The 23,696-nt window shown below is 36.4% G+C and overlaps 1 protein-coding gene and 1 pseudogene across 22 annotated transcripts in view; one reads left to right on the top strand and one right to left on the bottom strand.

The window, feature by feature from the left end:
- STAU2 (staufen double-stranded RNA binding protein 2) overlaps nucleotides 1–23,696 on the top strand; it is a 331,631-nt gene that overhangs the window by 88,148 nt on the left and 219,787 nt on the right.
- LOC103891346 (homeobox protein VENTX-like) overlaps nucleotides 10,457–23,696 on the bottom strand; it is a 31,866-nt pseudogene continuing 18,626 nt past the window's right edge.

Here is a 23,696-nt window from a genome sequence, read left to right as displayed (position 1 = left end):
AAAAAAAAAAAACAAACAAAAAAACACCTGAACCTTGACTTCACACCATAGACAAAAATAAATCAGAAATGGGTCATAGACCTATATGTAAAAGTTAAAGTAAAATTTCCAGAAGAAAATACTTTGCTACTTTGGAAATAGACAAAGGTTTCTTAGAACACAGAAAGCATGGATCATACACCAATGAGAAATTACATGTCATCAAAATTTAAACATGGATCATGAAAAAATTGAGAAATTATAAGTCATCAAAATTTAAACTTCTTGTACATGAAAGACACTTTTTACAAAATGAAAAAGCAAGACATATATTAGAAGGAAACATTTGTAATACATATATTTGAAAGAGGACTTCAGAATATATAAAGGAATACCTACAACTCATTAATAAGACAAAAATGGACAATATTTTTGAATAGACAATAAAGAAGAGGTAAGAATGGCCAATAAACACATGAAAAGATGCTCAAAATGATTAGTCATCAGGGAAATGCAAATTAAAACCATAGCTAAAGTTTAAAAAGACTGACAACACCTAGTGTCATGGTGGGGCAACTGGAAGTCTCATATATTGCTGCTGGGGATATAAAATGGTACAGGCGCCTTGTCAGAGTTTATGATGTTCTTATGAAGTTAAGCATATAGTACTTATCTTACCACCCAGCAATTCCATGTGGTATTTACTTAAGATAAATGAAAATGTATGGCCATTCAAAGACTTATACATGAAAGTTTGTAGCATTTTTCTTTAGCCCCAAATTGGAAACAACCCAAATATCTACCACTAGGTAAATGGTTACACTGTAACATAACCATGACTTGGAATACTATTCAACAGCAAAACTTGTGATTCATCCAATGATATGCATGAATCTCAGAAACAATATGCTGAGCAAAAGAAGACAGGACAGATACATAATGTAGATACTGTAAGATTCTGTTTTTGTGGAATTCTAGAATAGGCAAAACTAATCCATAGTGACAGAAAGAGGTTCTTTGATTGCCTAGATTTGGGGCTGGGAATTTCCTATACAAGGAAAGTTTTGGGGGTGATAGAAATGTTCTATATTTTCATTTTGGTGATTGTTAATATGAGTGTATGTCAAAATTCATCAAACTGTGAGCCTAAAATAGGCACATTTCATTAAATGTAAATTTTACCTCAATAACATTGATTTAAAAAATACATTTTGTAATCCTCTATTTTCTTTTAGGCTAAAAATATTTATAAGAAAGCGCCAGATTTTTGCTTCTCAAGCATTTGGCCAAAAACATTGTAAATGTGTTTCTAGAGGCTGAAATAATATTTACCTTATAGGGTGTTTGAGGACAGAATGATAGGCTGGTTCACTTGCTTAAGCTTCTGCCTTTGTGCACTAATTGTTATTATAATTGTTAGCCTTTATTGCATTTTAGCTTGTTTAGTTACAAGTACAGACTCTGGAGTTGGAATCGTAGTTGTGTGGATTTGAGCAGATTATTCGACTTCTAATTCTCAGTTAATTCACCTGTAAGTTAGGAGAATAAATAACGCTTCCTTACAGTGTTGTTTTCAGGTTTTAATAAAGTAGTTCAGTGACCATGCATGACCCTTTACCTTACTTTACCTTAGTGTTTTGAGTTCCTTTAAAAGAATCTAAATATCAGTGTATTTGTACTGGACGTTGTTACTGTGGAAGATTTAAAAGAATTTACATCTGCTTAATTAAAAAAATTAAATCAGGCTGTGATTCTGTTATTATTTCTGGGTGTATACTTTATAGGAGGAATGGCTGATTCTCTATTGCATATGGATATTTTTGGCCCGTGTTAAAATTTACTTGACCCTGGAACAATACTGCCACTGTTACCCAGAGAATCATTTCTCCCTTAGAAAACTGCGCATATCAGGAGTTATTAAGTTAAGATTTAAACATGAGCTTTGGAAAATCTGTGGCCTTTGTGTAATTATATGCAGCATTTTACACACATACCTCTTCTGCCTTGTCTAGCTTGATAGCCATTCAAGCTGGTCTTTCAGCTTTCTCAGCGTTCGTTCCCAAGGAATATCTGGTCTGTTTTCTTGCCACAGAGTTAGTATTCAAGTACTAATAACTTGGTAATACATTTACCATGATAGAACTTCAGGACTCCATGCTCCTTTGTTCTGCTTTTAGAGGCAGCCAGGCAGGCCCAGAGATCACCACTTAATTTTGGATTAGAGAGTGTTTAAAATATCTGTGTCTTGTTAAATACATTTTTTTTTCCCCTGAGCTGGTGTCTCGCTCTGTCGCCCAGGCTGGAGTGCAATGATGCGATCTCAGCTCGCTGCAACCTTTGCCTCCGAGTTCAAGCGATTCTCCTGCCTCAGCCTCCTGAGTAGCTGGGATTACAGGCGTGCGCCACCATGCCCAGCTAATTTTTGTGTTTTTAGTAGAGACAGGGTTTCACCATGTTGGTCAGGCTGATCTTGAACTCCTGACCTCGTGATCCGCCCACCTCGGCCTCCCAAAGTGCTGGGATTACAGGATATGTCACACAAGTTTAACATTTTTCATATCCCCTTTAAACAAAAACAAAAGCATAAGTAAACAGAGCCAATTCTTAAATTAAAAAATATCTCTATAATTTTGGGTTGACCTTAGTCTGATTTTCATTTGGTCACTTTTTTTTAATCCTTTTTGAGTTCTTTATGCTAAAAGTTTAAGCATTATTCTCCACAAAAGTGAATATAAACAAAGTGGCAACAAAAAGATAATTACTAAAGTTTTTCTCCCCTCAAGTTTGTTGTGATTATTTAGGAAAATATAGCCATGACTTAAATATGATTAATACTGAATTCATAATGTTTTTACAACAAGGGGTCTATCTTTCTAGTCCTAAAGTGATTTAAAAATTTTAACAACTTTTGTCTAGAATGGGAGAAATAAATAGCATTCTCTATTCTTTTATTTGAGGCTAGTTTTATTAATCTGTTGCTCAAGCTCTGAAAAATACTTGGTTTATTTTGTGTTTGAAGCAATGCCCTTTCACCAATATCTTTATGTTTTTGTTCAGTTGAGCAAAATCTTGCTTAGCAATGCGTATTTACTTGTGTTTTAAAAAAATCTGGGTACAATGACAGTTTAAATTATGAAGCTCTTCTTTTTTTGAGACAGAGTTTCGCTCTTGTTGCCCAGGCTGGAGTGCAATGGCGCGATCTCGGCTCACTGCAACCTCCGCCTCCCGGGTTCAAGCAATTCTCCTGCCTCAGGCTCCTGAGTAGCTGGGACAACGGGCATGTGCCACCATGCCAGGCTAATTTTGTATTTTTAGTAGAGACAGGTTTTCTCCATGTTGGTCAGGCTGGTCTGGAACTCCCGGCCTCAGGTAATCTGCCCACCTCAGCCTCCCAAAGCGCTGGGATTACAGGCGTGAGCCACCAAGCTAGGCCATGAAGCTCTTTTTAATATGTCATGTGACATATAAATACGTGGGCTTTCAGTATTCAGAATTCTGAAAGGTTTATATAGGTTGCCAGTCATTGCTCTAAAAATTCCGAAAAACTTTTGAAGCTTTTTTTCTGCTTTGTTTTGGAGGGTTCCTTTATGAATCAAAAAACAACGTTATCCACCAGCTGTTTCTCCTTAATGCTCAATCACTTTTTATGCATTTTCTTCAAATACTGATTTTCAGTGAAGGTTTTGTGAATTTTAGTGTCCATTGGATTTAGAAAGAAATGTAAGTATGGTTGGTTTTTTTTTGTTGTTGTTGTTGTTGTTTGTCTTTTTGTTTTTTTTTTTTGAGACGGAGTTTCTCTCTGTCGCCCAGGCTGGAGTACAGTGGCTTGATCTTGGTTCACTGCAACCTCTGCCTCCCAGGTTCAAGCGATTCTTCTGCCTCAGCCTCCGGAGTAGCTGGGACTACAGGCATGTGCCACCATGCCCAGCTAATTTTTGTATTTTTAGTGAAGATGGGGTTTCACCATGTTGGCCAGGCTGGTCTTGAACTCCTGACCTCGTGATTCGCCCGCCTCGGGCTCCCAAAGTGCTGGGGTTACAGGCATGAGCCACCATGCCCGGCATAAGTATGGTTTTTAAAACAAATTTGCTTTGACTATTAATGAGAGTTTATGTTACATGTTTATAGAAGTTTCTGCAATAACATAATTTCTTGGAAATGTAATATTGTGTCTAATAAATTCTGGGTAAGATTTTGGGTGATCATCAAATAGGCCATGTTCCAAACTTTGTTTTTATGTTGATTACTGGAAACTTAGAATGTATTTTCTCATAGAAACATTGTGATAAACAGTGGTGAACTTCCCAAGATAATTTTTTTTTTTTTAAATTGAGATGGAGTCTTCTCTGTCGCCCAGGCTGGAATGCAGTAGCACGATCTTCGCTCACTGCAACTTCCCCTACCTGGGTTCAAGAGATTCTCATGCCTCACCCTCCCAAGTAGCTGGGATTACAGGCGTGGGCCACCACGCCCGGCTAACTTTTTAATTTTTTTTAGTAGAGATGGGGTTTCACCATGTTGGTCAGGCTGGTCTCGAACTCCTGACCTCAGGTGATTCGCCCACCTCAGCCTCCCAGAGTGCTGGGATTACAGGCCTGAGCCACCGTGCCCAGTCCCCCAAGATAGTTCTTAAAACCCCATGTTACTGAGTGTGACTATTGTGCCTTTTAAATGTTGTTGTTTTTTTTTTAACGGAGTCTTGCTCTGTTGCCAGGCTGGAGTTCAGTGGTGCAATCTTGGTTCACTGCAACCTCCGCCTCCTGGGTTCAAGTGATCCTTGTGCCTCAGCTTCCCTAGTAGCTGGGATTACAGGTGTGCGCCACCACACCCAGCTAATTTTTGTATTTTTAGTAGAGACAAGGTTTCACCATTTTGGCCTGGCTTGTCTTGAACTCCTGACCTCAGGTGATCTGCCTACCTCGGCCTCCCAAAGTGCTGGGATTACAGGCATGAACCACTGTACCCGGCCTCTGAATTCTTTTTAGCAAATAAAGTTGTCATTGACACCTAAACCTGGTAAAGAGTACAGAAAAGGAAGTTGCAGTCTAATACCAATATAAATATAGAAGAAAAAAATGAGCAAATAAAATCTAATATGAAATTAGTAATAATATATACCTTCTAAAAATTTATGTTGAATTTAATTCATTTATTTGAATACTTTTATTGCTATAACTGTTGAAGGTTATGAATTCTCCTTTGACAATTGTTTTACATTTGTACTATAGTTTCTGCTATGTAGTATTTTTGTTATTCTTTCAGTATGGATTTTCTAGTTTGTATTTTCCCTTTCATGTACAAATTACTTAATAAAAGGTTTATTTTTCAAGTAGAAGGGCCCTTTGCTTTTTGAAGTCTTGTTATTAATTTCTAGTTTGTTGTATTTTGATTTGAGACTGTAATATCTCCACCTTATGGCACTTACGCTTTCTTTGAGATCAAATGGAGGATCATATGTACACACATATACAGCATAACATCTTCTGTAAGATTTTGTTGCTTTGGTCTTTTATATGTTTTTTTGTCCACTTGATCTGTGTTGTACTGAGAGTGATGTGTTAAAATCTCTTAGTATTTGTGTGCTTCTGTTTATATCTCCTTGCATCTCCTGTGGTTTTTGGCTTCAGGTGGCTGCTGCATTATTTGGTGCATAGATATTCATAACTGTTATATATCACTGAAGAATTGCAGGTTTTAGCATTAATACCTAGTGTTCACCATTAATACTTTTTTGCTTGAACTCTGCTTTGTCTGATATCAGCATAACAATCACTGCTTTCTGTTTTCATTAAGCTAGTACAACTTTTTAGCCTTTCTCTGTTTTTGGTGTCTCTTGTATGTAGTGTATATTTGGGCCTTGTTTTATGAGACAAATTTAAAATCTTTTTCGTTTAAGCCTGAAATGTATTTGAGTTGAGAAATAAAGGCAGATTTTGATTTGGCATTTGGTTGACAGCGGGTGTTTACCATAAATTAAATGAGCTGTTTGCAGTTCTACCATTTGGGTAAAATATATTTGAAGTGTATGATAAGATGAAAGCATTTTATAAAACAAATGTTATTTCAGCAAAAGGATATTGAAATTAACAATATTTTGATATTTTCTACCCTTTTGGAGTAAATAAAATTAAACTGCTAAGGGAAACAATAGCAGGTATAATTCATAATCATTTGATAAGTCATAGTAGTACTGTTTTGGAATATTTCCCAGAAATGGAGAATCTGAATAATTGTAGCAAATGTGTAATGCATCCTTTGTAAGTCAGGTAGTTTCTAGTTACTTGCTTTCAGCAAATTGTAAGAGGACCTAACATCAATTGCCACATCATTAAAAATAATTTCTGATGGTAGATCACAGTGTGTGTTTTGGCATAGAAAAAATTGAGTGACCTTGTTATAACAAAACTCAGAGTGATTTAGTTTTTAATGTGAATTACATTTCTTAGTGATTATACCTGAAATAAGTGAAATAAGAGTAGAATTGAGAATCTATCTCATTTTAGCAGTAAGAAATATTCTTTCTTAGATACATCAATATAAAGAGAAAAGCTCTGTAAATGTCAGTGATTTTAATGTCCATTAATATTTTACTTTTTGTTTAAAAATTATGTGGCCTGGCGCGGTGACTCATGCCTGTAATCCCAGCACTTTGGGAGGCCGAGGCGGGCGGATCACAAGGTCAGGAGATTGAGACCATCCTGGCTAACACGGTGAAACCCCGTCTCTACTAAAAATACAAAAAATTAGCCGGGCATGGTGGCGGGCGCCTGTAGTCCCAGGTACTCGGGAGGCTGAGTCAGGAGAATGGCATGAACCCGGGAGGCGGAGCTTGCAGTGAGCTGAGATCACGCCACTGCACTCCAGCCTGGGTGACAGAGCGAGACTCTGTCTCAAAAAAAAAAAAAAAAAAAAAATTATGTATTAAAATTATAATATTTGTTTCATTTTCTGCTAAAATTATGTATTAAAATTATAATATTTGTTTCATTTTCTGCTAATAATTGCAATAATGGCTCATTGCACAAAATATTTTTTAACTTACATGGAAATACAAACTTCTGTAATTTTAATTACTATATCTATTTTTGTTGCATAGAATTATGGTAGAATAAGGAATAAAAGACTTTTAGTTATAAAATATGAAATTAGGATGAAATTATTTGGAGAGAGTGCAGTAAAATGCAAGTTAAACAAGATACAAGTGGTGTAAAATTTCTGTTGTATTTAACAGAATTTATGTATTTTTTAAGTAGATAAAGGTGGATGTCAGCTTGCTATGATAGTTTAGTTTCTTTGGATACACTTAAGAGTGACATAATTTTATTTTAAAATGTAAACATTTACAGTAAATTAGAAACTACATCCTTTGCAAGTACTTAATGAAATTTTAAAAATGTGAATTAAAACTTTAACTGTAAGAAGAAATATGCAAGAATATGTGTAACTTTCTAAATTTTTTTGTAGGGTATGAGCGTTCAAGTTTGAACACTACTACTATAGATTTATTTGAAAAAGAAGCTGAGTTAGAGATGGCTATTGCAGAATGCAGAGGAGGTGTACATTTTTATCCTGATTTACACATGCATAGGCAAATATGGTGGTTTAAGAAATGGCTTGATAATTAGAAGAGTTTTTTTTTTTTTTTTTTTTTTTTTTGAGACAATCTTGTTCTGTCACCTAGGCTGGAGTACAGTGGCACGATCATGGCTCAGTGCAGCCATGACCTTCTGGGCTCAAGTGATCCTTCCACCTCAGTCTCTCTAGTTGGGACACCATGATGTCTGGCTAATTTTTTATTTTTTGTAGAGATGGGGTCTCACTATGTTCCTCAGGCTGGTCTCAAACTTCTGGGCTCAAACAATCCTCCCGCCTTGGCCTCCCAAAGTGTTGGATTACAGGGGTCAGCCAGTGTGCCTGGACAGTTAAAAGGGTCTTGAGCTTGAACATAGCAGTCATAGTTAATTTTTTGGGCTCAGTTATACCAAAAATTGAAATCTTATTTTTCTTTTCTGGTATATAATGTAATCCTCCCATTTATAAAATAATAAAATTGTATTTATCACCTTACTAGTATGTATAGGTAAAAATATTTATCTTGAACCATTAGAGGGCAGCACGGTTTTATCTTTGGAATTAGCTTTCACAACATGTAAATGCTTTTGAGTCACAGGCTTAATATAAGCATGATTAAAATAAACTATGAAATTTTAAGTTAAAATTAAAATATTTCATTTGGGATTTTTGTAATATAAAAAATGTGATAGCAAGATAAAAGTAAGTCATCCTTTTATTTTTTCCCTCCCCTTCCCTCTTCCTAACCACATAGAACTTTTACAAAGTTTGAAAAGCTATACAACTTGATTCTAAACTTAATATTTACCTTGATTTTCAGATGAAGATTTACCTAAGTCAGTGTTATAAGATGTTCCATGGTAAAAGGGATTTGGAGACAAATTTTGGAAATGCTGCATACTGTATCTCTCTTGAAGATTCCTACAGGTGTCATGAAGAAAACTGTTTACCTAAGTGGTTCTTAACATTAACTGAACATCAGGCTTTCCTGGGCAGTTTTAAAAATTCTGATGCCCAGGCTTTATTTCGATTAATTAAATCAGAATTTCTGGTTGCAGAGCTTGAACCCCAGTGTTTTTTAAAACTTCCCCAGGTAATTCTATGTCCAGTCATTTAAATACTGGTCCCCACAACCCAAAACACATTACCCTCTATTAACATCAAAGATTATGAGATGGTTTGAATAGTCATAGAACTTTTGAAAGAAGTAAAGAAGAAGGTAAGAATTACAGTTAACCACACTCCTTAGGGACAATTGTTCTGGACAGCTTAGCTTCCCCACATTGCTGAGGGTTCACTTTTTTTTGGAACCTAAAACTTTATTTATTTCAGTAATTTTGGATAGAAATATTTCTAAAAGTTATGGCATATATTTTTTATATCCTTAAATAGAAAATGCCACAATTCTTAGCATAAAGAATCCTTCCTGTTGACTCATTGTCAACCTTATAAACAATAAGTATCATAAGCCTCATGAGATATATACATGATTTGTCCTTATACCAGATAATCCTAGACATCTGTTTCTAGAGTACCCAAGTGTGCTTTTAGTTACTTTCCAAATCATTGTGTCAGTCAGACTGTCATCTTATTTCTTGTTTTTGTCAGTGCACCTTTGCATATTGCTTGCTCCTTTCTTTGATGCTTTTCAATTGCTATTATCTTGAAAACTGATATTATAGTTTGAATTTGGGGCAAAGTAAGAGTAGCAGGGCTTTAATTAGGCCCTAAGATGTCCCCTTAAGTGTGGAATACGTTGAGTTTTATCTAGTTGGTGAATTTTTTTACTTCAGAATGTATTTTTTTCTGTCATACATTTTGCTAAGAATCTGCCTTTTGAGTAGAATGAAGTGGCCAGATAGTTGAATACAGGTTTGGTGAATATCTATAGGTATATATGTATGTATATGTGTGTTACACATACATATTTAATGACATGAAGTACTTTGGTTGCTTGGAATTGGACAGAAGTAACAGTGTTTTTTTTTTTTTTGAGACAGAGTCTTGCTCTGTCACCTAGGCTGGAATGCAATGGTGCAATCTCCACTCACTGCAACTTCCGCCTCCTGGGTTCAAGCGATTCTCTTGCCTCAGCCTCCCGAGTAGCTGGGATTACAGGCGCCTGCCAGCATGCCCGCCAGCACGCCCGGCTAATTTTTTTTTTCGTATTTTTAGTAGAGATGGGGTTTCACTATGTTGGCCAGGCTGGTCTTGAACTCCTGATCTCGTGATCTGTGTGCCTTGGCCTCCCAAAGTGCTGGGATTACAGGCGTGAGCCACCGCGCCTGGCCAGAAATAACAGTTTTAATAAATTTCATGAAATCACTTTCTTGTATGTTAAAGGAAACAGAAAGGGTTCATTTGTGCATGGTTTAGTCTTTCTTTTGAATGTGGAAGTTTTTCTTCTTCGTGTGTCTAAAAAAATTAAAAAGTGAAACATTTTCCAAAATGAGATTTGCTGGTAAGTAATGCATACTTCTATGAAATTATCTGCCTGAGTTTGATAAGTTTATTTACATAATTTCTTTTTTTTTCCCCTTCCAATCCTTCATGGTTTTCTTTTTTACACACAAAGCTTACAACCTTTACTGTTTCCAACTGAAAAATCAGTTTTTCCAACACTTTTTAAAAAGCAAATTATCCTTTTATCATATGCTGAAAGCCCTCCCCATAACAAGCCCACTTCTGCATTTGACTCTGTACACTGACCCTTTATTTACTTCCTAAACTGACCCTTTTGGTAACTTTTGGTGAAGAGGTGGCTTTAATAAATGTATTCTCCAGAAATCTCCAGAACCGTTGCGTGGGTCAGGGTGAGAGGTGCCTCCACGATGTAAACAGAACAGCTGAGTCCTCTGGTAGGTGCCAGGTGCGATCTGCACAGACCTGTATGGGAGGCCTGGAGTCAGAGGCGTTTCCTAAAAATGCATCCCGTCTCTGGCAGAGCACACCAGGCCCCAGGGTCCCGTGGACAGGGCTGGTCCCAGCGTATGCATGCCACTTCCTGGGCTTTGGGGGGTGGTACACCAGAGGCTGCCCGCAGCAGGAGGCCCACTCAGAGGCCAGGGCCTCTTGTTCCACTTGGCAGAGACCCCAGAAGGAGCCAGGGGACAGCGTCAGAGCCTGGAGCCCAGGCAGGGGTGCCCAAGGGCACAGTAGGTGCAGGCCATTGGCAAGGCCAGAAGACGGTGAGTGGAAAGCCAGGGGTGCGTGCAGTGACCCCGAGAAGGGGCTGTTCAGCTGGGAGTCCTGCATTTGCTGTTCGTGTTTCATCTGGCGATTTTGAAACCAGGTTTTTATCTGGACTTCTGACAGCTGCATTTCCCTGGCCAGCCTCTTCCACTCCAGAGAGCCCAGGTACTGGTGGTGGCGGAAGATGCCCTCCAAGCCACGGACCTGCTCCGTGGTGAAGGCTGTGTGGACGCAGGGGGGCCCGCCAGGCGTTTGGCCCTTTACTCAACCCAGCCATGGCCCTCTCTGGCAGAGGCAGATTTGAGGACCTAGCCTCCTTGATGCTGACGGCCTGAGGGGCCTCCTCGGGGCCGGATGCCTGGCCCGGGCCAGGGAGGCTCCCCAGGGAGACCTCGGCAGGCCTGGGTGTGTGGGTCGGCCCTGAGCAGCTGCTTTGGGAGAGCCAGTCCACGAAGTCAAAGCTAGAGGGCTGCTGCCGGCCACAAGGTGGGGAGGAGGAGGGACGCGTGGCCGGGCAGGGCTGGCCAGGGGCAGGATCCAATATTTATATAATTTCCTCAAAGATGTTCCTTTATCGACTTGACATTTTTGCTTGGCATTGCTTCTATTCTTCCATTTAGAGTCCTTACATATGTATTTTTCTGTTCTTCTATTATTGCCCTTTATTTTCAGAGTCTCTTCTTGGGAACTGAAAAGGAAACTTTCTTTTGGAACTTTTGATTTCTAGGTGTAAGAATTTCTGTTCACTAATTTGATGGAAAAAAAGAAATAGGATTGCACAGTATTTTTCTTTAGAAGGAAAAAACCCGCCCTTTTTGTGAATTGTAGATCAAAAGTCAACAGAGAAATGTTGATTCCACATTAAAAATTTCCTAATACGTATTACTGTCCGATGTATAAGTAGCAAATATTCTACCTTTAATAGTGTTTAGTTAGAGATGGGGGTTATCATTTGTCAGGAATATTAAAGAGAACTTTCTTTGGTTTGATATAATAGATGAGTGACTTTTAAAACATTTTTGACTCTGACCTTTGCTAAGGAATTTTTAAAAATAATGTGGCCCAGTATATAAATACATACCTACATCCACACACATATACATTTTTACATATATCACTAAAACAAAAGATTTATGATACCCATAACATCTGTATTATACTCTAATATTTTCTATTTTGTTTTATTAAAAATTATAGTTGTGATTTATTAAATTTATTTAATGACCTGTTAATGGGTCATAATTTATACTTAAAAAAAATTTAAATGATTTCCAGGGTTTCATCCAACATAAGATTCTATGTTAGCATGACTCCATGCTCTCATAGAGAATCAAAGCTCATCATAGAGCAGCTGGGACCATGTTCAATTAGGAATGATAATAGAAATTCTCCCAAGACATCTGGATATTCAGTTATCCTCATCATATCTGGAAGTCCAGTGTCACCAGTTACTCAAAAAGTATAGAATCTTTGAATAAAATCTGTGATTTACTTAATACTGTTGTATCAATGTTCAGTTTCCAGTTTTGCCCAGTGTTACTGTGTTTTTGTCAGTTGCTAACGTTAGGGAAAGCTAGATGAAGGGTGTATGGGAACTCTGTACTATCTTTGCACCATATATATATATATATATATATATAAATTATATAGAAGACATATATACTAACTTATAAAAAGTTAAGTATAGAAGAGCATGTTTGAGTAGTGTGCTCCCAAAGATATCTAAAACCTTCTCAAAGATATCTAAAGCATTTTGTTTGGAACTTTTGTTGTGATATATTGATGATAATATCATACAAACTGCCCTGTCCATCATAGTACATTTTAATATGACTTTTATGAGTAAGAGAAAGAAGCTTAGTGAGCAGTATTAAAGTTGAGTTTGTTAATCCTATTTGATACTTACTTGACAGTTCCTTTTAGGAGTTTAGAACTAGGAGAAGAATTAGTAGAATAAATTCTTCAGAGAAGATACCAAATTACAGAGTGGGGGCTGGTATTATCTTTTTTATAATTTCTATTGTGATGGAACAAATATGATGAGGAATAGGTGAGTATAGAAATAATTTCTAGAAAATTGCAAAAGATCAGGGTCAGCAACCTGGAGCTCTGTGTTGAGAAAGGGGTAATGGGGAGCAGTGTTAGTCAATTTAAATACAAATAGAAGTTTTTACTTAAATGGTAAGCAAGGATAATGATCTGTATGAAGTGATGAGACGTTGGAAAAATGCCACTTATTGGATATCAAAAAAATATTTTTAACTGGCTGAGTTAGAAACAAGAATATGGGACGTGCAGAATGTTTGGAAGTCTCGGTCTTTGTTTTGCATCTCTGAACTATTACACCATTGAACTACTATTTCTTGGCTTGTTGCCTTTAGAAACTACATATTAGCTTCATCAAAAAGCTCTTATTGGAGGCTGGCCTGGCAGCCCAGCACTTTGGGAGGGCAAGGTGGGAGGACTGCTTGAGGCTAGGAGTTTGAGACCAGCCTGGGCAACATAGCAAGACTTAGTCTCTACAAAAAATTAAAAAATAAGTTGGGCATGTGGTGCAGGCCTGTAGTCCCAGCTACTAGGGAGGCTGAGGCAAGAGGATTGCCTGAGCCAACAAGTTTGAGGCTGCAGTGAGCTATGATGGTACCACTGTACTCCAGCCTGTGTAACAAGAGAGAGACTCTGTCTCTAAAAAACAAAAACAAGAAAACTCGCATTTGAAAAACAAAACACAACTGAAAGACTCCAAACCTAACCCTTTTCAGGAAATCAGGGGATAACCATTTACAGTAAAGGAAAAGGGTAATTTTAATGACAGAGGTTAAAAGTTCAAAGAAAATTGCATGTTGGGTATTTTTTTGTATACTTATCACCATGCTAACAGCAGTAAGGTGATTCAAGGGAAATACATGAAATTGCTCCTGCCCATAGGATTGTGTGTTACCTTCAGTGAGATAAGATGATAACAGTAAAAGTTATGTAGTCTACTGTGTGTAGAACACTGCCAGTTTCTTTATACACAGACGTGGTAGTTCTCCAAGGTATATATATTTTATCCCTGTTTTAGTTATGAAGAAACAGAGACTCAAGTTTAATTTGCTCAGTATCATTTATGAAGTAAGTTATAGAATTGGATTATAAATCTATTTCTGCAAAACTCTAAAACCCATTTTATAAAATAATTTTGTTATTGGGTATTTTGGATACTATGAAGTAAAACACTCGAAGCCTCACTTCAAAACGTATTTTTTCTAGAATAAAAATCTCCATGAAATAAAATCATTCAAGAAAATACTAGGAATGATAGTATATGTGGGATGTAAATTTTCAAGATACATATTTGGAAACTCGAGAATGTAGATACTGCTAATTACTATTGATTTGGTTATTCTGTCTTCCTTTTTAAAAATCTTTTTATTTAGAAATAATTAGAGATTCACTGAAAGTTGTAAAAATGGCACACAGAAGCCCATGTACTCTGCACTCAGTCTCCCCCATTGGTTACATTTTACAGACTTGTAGGACAATATTTTAAACCAGTATACTGACATTGATAAATGTATGTGTTGTAGTTCTGTTTCATTTTGTCACATGTAGATTCATGCAACCACTGCAGCAATCAAGATGCAGAACTCGGCCAGGCATGGTGACTTATGCCTATAATCTTAGCTCTTTTGAGAGGCCCAGGTGGGACAGATAGCTTGAGGCCAGGAGTGTGAGACCAGCCTGAGCAACATAGTAAGATCCTATCTCTACAAAAATAAAAATAAATTAGCCAGGCATGGTGGTACATGTGTGTTGTCCTGGCTACCTGGGAGGCTGAGGTGGGAGGGTTGCTTGATCCCAGGAATTTGAGGCTGCTGTGAGCCATGATCACACCACTGCACTCCAGCCTGGGCAACAGAGTGAGACTGTCTCCAAAAAAAAAAAAAAAAAAAGATACAGAATTATTCTGTCACCACAAAGCTCTTCCTCATGTTGTCCCTTACTACTCTTCTCTTCACCTCTGCTACCCTACCATCTCTAGCCCTTGACAACCATGAATGTGTTCTCCATCTCTATGCTTTTGTCATTTCAAGAATATTACATAAATGGAATCATAGTATGTGACTTTTTGAATAGTATTCTATGTTTTTGAGTAGTGTTCTGTGTACCACAGTTTGTTGAACCCTTCACCTATTGAGGGATGTTTTGTTTTTCTTCAGTTTTTAGCTATACATATAAAGCTGCTATGCATATCTATGCATGAGTTTTGTATGGACATAAATGTTTATTTCTTTGGGATAAATACACAGGAGTGTGATACCTCGGTTGTGTAGTAAATATATGTTTAGTGTTCTAGGAAACTGCTACACTATTTTCCAGAGTTGCTGAACTGTCTTGCATCACAATCAGGAATGTATGAGAGATTCAGTTTCTTCTCATCCTCCACAGCATTTGTGGTTGTCACTATTTTTATTTTGGTCATTCTGATAGATGTATAGTTATATATCATTATGGCTTTAATTGACATTTCCATAATGGTTAGGGATGTTGAACATCTTTGCATGCGTGTGTGTGTGTGTGTGTGTGTGTGTGTGTGTCTGTTTGGCTGTGTGTCTTTGGTGAAATGTCTCTGTCTTATGCACATTTTCTATAAAATTGTTTTTTTTACTGTTGAGTTTTGAGAGTTTTGTATATATTTTAGATATGAATCCTTTGTTAGATATGTGGTTTGCAAATCTTTTCTCCCTGTTCATAGTTTGTCTTTTCATCCTCTTAGTTTTTCATAGAGCAAAAGTTTTTTATTTTGATGAAGTCCAGTTTATCAGTTTTTTGTGTGAGTGTGTTTTGGGTATCAAGTCTAAATCTCCTCACCAAATCTAGATCCCCAAAGGTGTTCTCCTAGGTTTTCTTTTAAAAGTTTTATGGTTTACATTTAAATGTACATTTTGAATTAGCTTCTTTTTATCAGGTGTCATGTTTAGGTCAAAGGTTTTTGTTTCGGTTTTTTGCCTATGGTTATCCAGTTGTTCAGCACCATTTGTTGGATAGCTCTCCTTCCTCCATTGAATTGCTTTTTCACCTTTGTGTAAAGACAGTTGGCCACACTAGTGTGGGTCTGTTTCTGGGTTCTCTATTATGTTCCGTTGAACTGTGTCTCTGCCAACTCCTCACAGTGTTGATTACTGAAGTTACATAATAAGTGTTAAAATAATATAGAGTGGTTTCTTATACTTTATTCTTTTTCAAAATTGAGTTACTCTGCTTTCTTTGCCTTTCCATGTAAATTTTAGAATAAATCTTTTCTTGTATTTTTACTTTCATCTTCCATGTATTTATTGCTGGTATGTAGACATACATTTCAATTTTTGTATTTTGATCTTGTGTCCTGTAAACTTGCTAATTCACTTATTAGTTCTAGGTAATTAAAAATATATTTCTTTCTACACAGACAATTATTTCATTTTTAAATAGGGACATTTTTATTTCTTTGTTTCTGATCTGCTTGCCTTTCATTTTGATAAGGTTTGGATCTGTGTCCCCACACAAATCTCATATTCAATTGTACCAATGTTGGAGGTTGGGTCGGGGGGGAGGTGATTGGATCATGGGGATGGTTTCTCATGAATGGTTTAGCACCATCCCCTTGGTGCTGTTCTCGTGATAGTGAGTGACTTATCGTGGGATCTGGTTGTTTAAAAGTGTAGCACCTCCCTCCTTTCTCTCTTCCTCCTGCTCTGGCCATGTAAGATGTGCCTGCTTCCCCTTTGCCTTCCGCCATGATTGTACATTTCCTGAGGCCTCCTAGAAGCAGAAGCCTCAGTGTTCCCTGTACAGCCTGCAGAACCATAAGCCAATTAAAACTCTTCTTATGATTTACCTGGTCTCAGGTATTTCTTTATAGCAATGTGAAAACGGACTAATACATGTTTCATTTCTTACCTTATTGCACTGGCTAGATCTTCAAGCACTGTGTTGTGTAAGAGTAGTGGGAGTGGACCTCCTTGCCTCATTCTTCATGTACAAAACATTCAGTCTTTCACCATTAAGTCTGATTTTAGGTGTAGATTTTTAGTAAATATTTTAAATCCAATTGGACATGTTCTTCTTCCTAGTTTTTTGAGAATTTTTTTTTATCATGAGTGGGTGTTGAATTTTGTTAAATGTTTTGCTGCATCAGTTAACTGATCATATGATTTCTCATTTTTGACCTGTTAATGTGATAGATTACATTGATTGAATTTTAAATATTGAACCAGCCTTGTATGCCTGCAATAAACGATACTTGGTCATGGTCTAAGATTCTTTATGTACGTTGCTAAATCCTGCTTGCTAATATTCTATTAAGGCTTTTTGTCTCTATAGTCATGGAAGATATTTGTCTGTAGTTCCCCCCACCATAACCCCTTTGGCATTCTTTTTTGATTTTTGTATCAGGATACTATTGTACTCATAAAAAGAGTTGGGAGGCATTCTCTCCTCTTCTGTTTTCTGGAAGAGATTGTATAGAGTTGACATTACGTCTTTAAAAGTTTGGCAGAATTCTTCCTGAAAACACCCACAACTGGAGATTTTCTTTTTTAGGAGTTTTAAATGTATGAATTCAATTTACTGAATACTTATAGGGCTTTTCAAGTCATCTTCAGTTGGGTAAGTTGTGATAGCTTGTGCTTTTTGAGGATTTGGCTCATTTTGTCTAATTGTCAAATTTCTGTGTGTAGAATTGTTCTTAGTATTCCCTTATTCTTTTGATGTCTACAGGGTCTCTAGTGATAATCCCTGATTCTTTTCTGATATTGATGATTTGTGTCTTCTTTTTTCTTTGTCAGTGTTGCTGGAAGTTTGTCAGTTTTATTATTCTTTTCAAAGAACCAAGATTTTGTTTAATTGCTTTTATCTATAGTTTTTTTCTGTTTCCAGTTTTATTGATTTCTGTTCTTAGATTTACTACCTTCTGCTTTCTTTAGATTTACTTTCCCCTTCTTGTTCTTTGTTCTTGAGGTGTGGGCTCAGATTATTTATTTGAAACATTTCGTCTTTTCTTTTTTTTCTCAGACCATTCTTCATAACTTTTTTTTTTTTTTTTTTTTAAGATACAGGATCTTACTTTGTTGCCCAGGCTGGAGTGCAGTGGCATAATCATAGTTCACTGCAGCCCCAAACCCCTGGGCTCAAGTGATCCTTCTGCTTTAGCCTCCTGAGTGGCTAGGACTACAGGTGCACACCTGGCTAATTCTGATCTATGTATTTAGTGTTACGAATTTTTCTCACTTCTGCATCTCACAAATTTTGATATAAAATTTCCCTTGATAATTCATTGACCCCTGGATTATTTTAGAAGTGTAGTTTCCAAGTGTTTGGAGATTTTTCCTGTTATCTTTGTTATTGATGTTTAGTCTGATTCCATCATGGTCAGTGAATACACTATGTATAATTTCACTTCTCTTAAATTTGTCAGGTAAGTTTGGTAAAACTTACTTTTCAAAATCTATTTCTAATTTTTCGTTTTGCCTTGTTAGTTTCTCACTTTCCTGCTTTCTAGGACAAGCCCATACAAACCTTTGGCTTACCAGAGGTGCAGCTGTAGCATTTTATATGAGTGTATGTATTTATGCAAATTATATACTATGCTTTCACTTCAGAATGTGTTATGAGTTTCCATGTAACTAAGTGTACAAGTATTTAATAAATTTACATAGTATTCTGCTGTAGTAATACACCATAATGTATTGTCATTTTTGTTGTGGAGTTTGTTTCTAGTTACTATGAAGTAACAGACAGTAGCACAGAAAACAAACATGGGGGCATTTTCAAACACAGCAGTAGTTCCTAGTCTGTGTTCCCATCTCTTTTTAGAGTATAAAAGTACAGGTATGTGGGATGTTGATCTTGCTTGATGGGCTCACTGGACCTCCTGTTTTTAAATTGATATTGTCAGAGGCCATAAGGACCTCTTCCTCCATGATAGCTATCTCTTAGCTCGAAGCTATTATACTATTTGGGCTAACCCTCTGGGTACAGGTACCATTTTGTCTTAGATGGACATTGGGCATTTCAGAGGATATGCAGATTCATTGTCCCACTTCACCTAGCCTCTGCCCCCATAGGAATGTGAACGCCTTGATTGGGACTCAGATGCAAGTGGTTTCCTTCCTGTATGTGTGTAATATGTGAGTGGGTGGTAATACTTAACAGAGTACTGTATGTATGGGATTAGGGTCTTTACCATATTTGCTATATTAATTAAAGGCTATAGCTACCTAGTGTGGAGGATGTTTAATTGGAATTTCATGTCTATTCTAAATTTAGTGGGAGAACCTTTTAGGATTCTTGCTTTTGCCAGTGGATAGAGGTTACTGCCATTTACTGAGATGGGAAAGAATGGAGAAGAAACAGATTTGGAGTGCAGTTAAGACTTCGGGGATAGACATGTCTGTAAGACATCCAAGAGGAGTTGTCAAGTATGTGTTGCATGTAGGAGACTGGACTCAGGAGAGATCTAGATGAGAGAGGTAACTATAGGAGTTGATTGCATGTACCTCACCCTACAAAGCCCTGCTTTTTCAGACCTCTATTACTTCTCTAACCCACCTGCTGCTCCCTGCTGTTCCAACTTCACTCCAGCTACACTGGCTGCAGTTTTCAAACAAGTCAGGTATACTCCCATTTTAGAGGTATTTATTTTCTGTTCTCTCTCATTTGTCAAGGTCTAATGTAACCTTTTCAGTCTTGCCTTTCATTTCACCCCAACCCACTCCACCCTACCCTACCCTGACATTCCCCAAGCCCGTGCCCTGCTTTTTTCTCTATGCCATCTAGTTTCATCTCTATTAGCTTTGTATGGCTAAAGGAGATAAAATAAAGAAAAACAGTGATAAAAGAGGTAAAGCAGGAGACCGTAGGCAGAGACTAGATCCTCCAGGGCTATTTTATGAAATTTGGTCTTCATTTTCAGAAGAGTGGAAGATGAAAGTTTTTTTTTTTTCTTTTTGGACGGAGTCTTGCTCTGTCGCCAGGCTGGAGTGCAGTGGCGCGATCTTGGCTCACTGTGACCTCCGCCTCCCAGGTTCAAGAGATTCTCCTACCTCAGCCTCCTGAGTAGCTGGGATTACAGGCACATGCCACCATGCCCAGCTAATTTTTGTATTTTTAGTAGAGATGGGGTTTCACCATGTTGGCCAGGATGGTCTTGATCTCCTGACCTCATGATACGCCCACCTTGGCCTCCTAAAGTTCTGGGATTACAGGCGTGAGCCACCGCACCCAGCAAAGATGAAAGTTTTTGAGTGGAGGAGACCTGACCATGTTTGCATAGAGAAGCAGTAGGAGAAAGGCAAGAGTGGTTATGGGTAGATCAAGTGGGAGATTATTGCAATAAAATAGAAACAAAACCAAAACTGAAACACATTTAGTGAGTGATCCAAACACTCTCCTCAGTGTTGAAGAAACTAGGATGGTTCCATCTCCCACTTAAACAGTAAGTCTAGAAAGTTAGAGAAATGATGTCTACTTAAAGATAAGTGCTCTAGTAGAGGAAGTTCATAGTGTTGTGGGAGTATAAAAGAGTACATTTGATCCAGAGGTTCCAGGCTTGTAAACCTGAGCTTAATAGTTGAACAGCTTTCACAAAATTACCACTTAGAGTTAGTCTCACAGAATTCTAAAATTTAGAACCCAAAGGGATGTTTATCTGATTTCAACTAGAGATTAGAAAATTTTCTAAAGTGTGTTTTAAGAAATTTTAGTTTTTTTTGGATGTTTAATAAGTATGGCACACAAAAAAGTAGTTAAGTTTGGACAATACTAGATTAAACCAACAGTTTTCTTTACTGCAGAACTTCTCAGAATTTACGGTATGCTTAGGTACATTATAAATCTTCTAGAAATGTATATAATGTGTAGCATTTCTCAGACTCAGTTGGCCATAGATCCTGTTACATTAATGAATGATCTGTGGATACAGGGCAAACTTTAGGAAATGCTGGCTGACGATTTGCTCAAGATGTTAACTAATTAAAAGGTAAGCTATAATTAAAATACAGTTTTCACAACTTTGTCCTTTGAGTTTTCTAAGACATTTCAGTATTACCATATGAAACAGTGTTAACTATGAAACTACCAGGATTCTTTTCTTTTGCAAGGATAGGAGGACAGGGGTCTCATTCTGTTGCCCAGGCTGGAGTGCAGTGGCACCATCTTGGCTCACTGCAACCACCAACTTCTGGGATCAAGCCATCCTCCCACCTCAGCCTCTCTAGTAGCTCGTTAATATAGACCAGGTGGTCCAAGGGCTACTATGCCTGGCTAATTTTTGTGTCTTTTGTAGAGACGAGGTTTCATCATGTCACCCAGGCTCCAGGATTCTTTTGGCCACATTTTAATACTATATTACATTTGGAATTAATGAAATTCTAAATTTGGCATAATATAATAACTTTGTATCACTCAGTGGGCAAGTATTATATAGAGTTAGTTTAAGTCTATGTGAAATTTATGACCTAGGAATGTGTAATGAAACAACACTTTTCTGTTTTTTTTATTGCTTCTTTTTTGTGGCTTTGAAATATTAAGAATACTTCATTTTAGCTTTCTTAGCTTTGATTCCGTCATTATTTTGGCAGATTATACTGTTTTAGAACTTACATATGGTAAAAATAATGGCATAGTAAAAATGCAACATTATTGATATTCAATTATTAGAAAGAATGTTTGGAAAGTATTTCTAGTAACTACTTTTCATGTATTTCTAGATGAGGCAGGGGTTGGCAGTCCAGAGCCCACAGCGTGCTTTTTTTGTATGTCCCATGATCTAAGGTTGTATATTTAAAAATCATTGAAAAAAATTAGTAGAAGATTGTTTTGTGATGTGTAGAAATTATATGAAATTCAGATTTCAGTGTCCATAAAAACAAAATTTTATTGGAACACTACCATCCTCATTTGTTGATGTATTGTGTATGACTGCTTTCTCAATACAACAGCAGTATTGAGAAGGTGTGATAGAAACCCTATGGCCTGCAAAGCCTAAAATATTTACTATTTGGCTCTTTTCAGAACGTTTGTGGACCTCTAGTCTATATTAATGAATAATAGAGTTTATGGGATTATAAGTTTAAGTATATGCAATATAGGGAGCTATGTTTTATATATAACCAATTCTTTAAGTCAGTGTCTTCTAATAAGTTCCACTTATTTGTCCCTGCTGGTTCTAGTCTTTTTTTTTTTCTGGTAGAAGTTGTCTATTTTATTCTAATTTCATTTCATTTTTTTCTTTTTTCCTATTGATCAGTAAACAGTATATGATGTATATTATAATAGGAAGCACTTGGGTTTGAGAAGTATCTTTGTAAAATAAACAAATTTTGAATAATTTTATATTGTTTCTATATACTTGATTGATGGGGAACACTTTTTATATTTGAAGTTGACTTTGATAGGCTAAGTTCTTTTTAAAAATATTTATTTCATATGATCATATTAGCCACAGAAAGTTATTCTTACTGGATTTAGTTGGCCTAAGGAAGTCATAATTTAGTTTGTCCCTAACACAACAGGAGTAAATATTCTTAGAATACTTCACCTCTTTGATTTGAATGCTGTTATCAGTTTATAAAATTTTATGTATCTATTTGTATTCTATTTGATAGCTCTCTTATTGGTTCTTAAGAGGGTTTGTTAAATTTTTGTTTCCAAATATTGAATAATTTTGCAGTTGAATTTTTCCTTTTGCAAATTTTATGGTTTGTGAGAGGTAAAAATAATATCAAACCAGAACAAGGATAATGAAATTATTGATGTCTTGTTCAAACATCTAAAACATGGAATTTTAAAGAAGTAGCTTTAAATATGTAGGAGCCTCTACGGTGCTAAACACGTCTTTTCAGTGTAATTTTTAGTTTCAGTTGTAATACAGAAGTTTATTTTCAACCTGAGTGATCTGAGAAGGTTGCCGAGCATGAGGGTGCCAAGTATGGCTCATTAGCACCTTACTATTAGTACTATCTTTTTTTCTTAGGAGGGGTTAGCTAGACTAGAATATGTTGCTAGGCTTCCATGTCTTTCGTTTTAGCATCTCATTCATCTCCCAGATCTTTTAGTAATAAATTCTCCTTGTTAGCACAAATGAAACTAGGATTATGTCCTCCCTTCAAAGAGCATAGAAACAATTGTATACAATCTCCATGATTAAGGAATTTCTGGGTATTCACAAATTGTATTCTTTTTCCTTTGTTAGTGTAGGTACAAAGATAAATTGAATAAAATATATTATTAAAGAAAATTGTCAAGTGGATTTAGAAACTCAAAGGAACCAGTGACATTAATGTATCATAGAAAAAATTTTCACTATTAAACTGTTAAATTGTTAAAAACAAGATACTACAGTTTAAATAATATTTGTTGAACTTTAACAAGAATTTGTGGGTTTGTTTTCCTTTTTTGTGTCAATGGTTATATTTCATATTAATCTTTAGCAACTAAAATATATTGTGGCATCTTCTTATGAAATCATTTGTATGTTCAACAAGAAATTTTTTATGTTTTCAGGAATAGTTGATATCATTTCATATTAATCAGCTATTTCTATCCCAACGCTGACTGGTATTGCTTACACCATATTAAAAAACACATTTTTTTTTTACATCTTTTTTTTTTACTACTTGTACCAGCTAAATCTAGTAAGAATATGACTTAGGTCATGTGATATCATTTCATATTAATCTTTAGCAACTAAAATATATTGTGGCATCTTCTTATGGAATCATTTGTATGTTCAACAAGCAATTTTTTATGTTTTCAGAAATAGTTGATATCATTCAGTTTGGACAGTAATAACAGAGGTACCTAATGAGTTTTTGAAAACAAGTAAGCATGGAACAGTGACTGAATTTAAGAATGTCTTGGAAAATATTAAGTCTAGAACTTTAGTGGATGGAATTTTATTAGACTGCCAGTGAAATTGCAATTATATTTGA

This window comes from Pongo abelii, chromosome 7 (genome assembly GCF_028885655.2).
Source record: "Pongo abelii isolate AG06213 chromosome 7, NHGRI_mPonAbe1-v2.0_pri, whole genome shotgun sequence".
NCBI classification, from domain to species: Eukaryota; Metazoa; Chordata; class Mammalia; order Primates; family Hominidae; genus Pongo; species Pongo abelii.
The sequence above is the reverse complement of the archived record's forward strand: the minus strand, read 5'-3'. Positions and strand labels throughout refer to the sequence as shown.